Genomic DNA, 2,608 nt, shown 5'->3' on the forward strand with positions numbered 1-2,608 from the left:
TATATATATATTATATATATATATATATTATATATATATATAATATATATATATATTATATATATATATATATTATATATATATATGGGACCTGAGAAAACAGCACATATCAATTTGACAAAATGGAAATGAACATTGCTGTATGCATGGTGTGATAGCCATGGGAAATAAATCCTGTAATTAGAATAAGCCAAAGCTGTCCCTTTAGTCAACAGTATTTGTTATGTGGCAATGAAAATTTTCAAAAGGCACCTGGGATTCCTGGGGTCCATTTTGCAAAGCCTTACCTGAGGTGGTGTGATAGGCGGTATCTTCTTTCCTTTGGGGCAGGTTGGTTAAAAAAAAAAGTGTCACCTGTTGTGTGGTCTTGATAAAAGAAGATGAACAGGAGACTCTGTCCCAGGGTGTGGAGACGTGGGTCTTGCTTTTTTTCATTTACTCGCTCTGCAGCCTAAATTAAATTGGACAGCTGATCCTCCAGAGAGAGTAGTTCCAGGGTTTGATTTGACATTATATAAAAAGGAACGACATTAATTATCCTGCTGGATTTGACCTTCACTATGAAGTGCACACGACACTTCACGCATAGGTGCACGCACACAAACACAGACACACACACAGACACAACGTAACACAAAAATCAGCTGCAGGACTGAGGACAGGCCAAAACGCCCTCGCTAGACAGTCCTTGCAAGTATAGCTAAACCTATCCTCACACACGCACACACTGTGCCCACAGGGCCTGCTCATCTGTCAGAGAGGTGACATCTTCAGATGAATTATGGGAGATGGTTGTCATCTTCTCCGGGGTCACATACGAAATGGCGAACCCGGGCTGTGGGCTCCCTCTCCTCACACTATCACACGTCAGCCATTTTAGAGGTTGAAAGCCTCAACGGGGGACCAAAACGACCCCAATTAAACCTCCATTAATATTAATACATTTTGTCGTTTCACGTGAGTTGCCGCTAATTAAATGTGTCCCTGACTGTATAATGGGGGTCAGACAGGGTCTCCCACATGAAGGTAATTCACCACATTACAGCCACCAAACATTGGGCCGGTCTGGTCTCAAATCATAAATACACAGAGCAGAGCGCAGTCTTGAGTACCACGGTGTTGGTAACAGTTAACACTTATTCAGCGAAAGGAAAGCTTTTTTAATTGGGATCAGCCAATTTTTTTATTTTTTTTTTACACAGTAAGATTTATGGTTTTCATTTGTGTGCTCTGTTATGTGTGCATGTGTCGCTGCATGTGTATAAAGGGAATGTATCAACGCTCGAACAGCCTCGAGTTTGGCGCTGACCCAGTGTTTGTATCCCGCCACATTTCTCCAACATCAACATATATAAGACTTTTATGAGGTTAATAAGTTTGCTGCGGATCAGCTCTTCATGAGCTCCTGGGCCACACAGCTACACAAACACACCCACACACACACACACACATATAATAAACACACCATAATGGGATTCCTCAGATTGTACTCCCACTGGTGTCAGTCCGCACGAGCTCCGGAGCCGATTTCTGCCTGGGAGGTTGGATTCTTCTGTTCAATCCTTTAATATCATGAGAGATGATTTGGTATTGACCGGGGAGGTTAGCCAAACCTGGAGTGGTAGGTCAGATAACTGCCCCAGTTGTCCAATATAATCATATTTATTTTATTGCTGAAGGAAAAATGTGCACTCCCACACCCACAGCGGATTGAGCTCTCTCGTCACCCTGTGTATTTAATTTATTTTTTTGACGAAACAGGGTATTGAAACTCTGCAAATTGTTTGTGTATCGAGATTCATCCACATTGTTGTGTATTTTGACAAGGAAGGTCTAAGCCATGCCACTGCTGGAAATGACTCAACCAGAGACAGAGGACCAAACTCCATGGTGACCAGTTCCAGCGCCAAAAGGGCAAACCTCCAGAACTACAATAGCCATGGCTCTGAGGCATGTGAGGGAGGCACTCAATATGAACTTATCTGCAGAATTCCACGCTGAAAATAAGCGATAATAATGCCAGAGCTTCTTTGTTTGCATGAAAGAAGCACAGGACCGGCAACGAGGAGCTGCAGCCAGTGTGACCTGCTAATAATGGACGGCAGCCAGAGTCCATACAATCAACCGAGAGCCTGGATTCCCACTGCAGGAGAGAGCAGTCACTTTCTCTCCAACACTCGCATGCACATGTTCACCCAAACAAAGGCCGTCCAGCCCTCTGCAGTAGCTGAGCCATTATTGTGTGTTTAGTCCAGCTGCACTTGAAATGACAGCGACCCAGAGCTATGGGGAGGATTAAAGACTGCGTTCAGTCCAATACACAGCTGCCAGAGAGGCTGCACAGCCGTCCCTTTCTCTCCCGCTCCCCCCCATTCTCTGTTCATACGTCAGCCACAAAAACATCCTCTCTTTCCTCCTGTCTTACATGAAAGGCCCTCTCTGATTCCTCATCTCTCTTGGTGCAGTCTGCGCGCTCTCATCTCCCTCCGGCCGATTGCCTCGGCCTGTCGCTGTCCAGGCAAATCATTTTTTTTTATAATGCCCGGCCTTGTGGGGGTCAAAGTTGATGCTCACCGGACTGTTGATGAGACGGGGGGGGGGGGGCAAA

Source organism: Anarrhichthys ocellatus, unplaced genomic scaffold (assembly GCF_004355925.1).
Source record: "Anarrhichthys ocellatus isolate YVR2014 unplaced genomic scaffold, GSC_Weel_1.0 scaffold7, whole genome shotgun sequence".
Lineage (NCBI taxonomy): Eukaryota > Metazoa > Chordata > Actinopteri > Perciformes > Anarhichadidae > Anarrhichthys > Anarrhichthys ocellatus.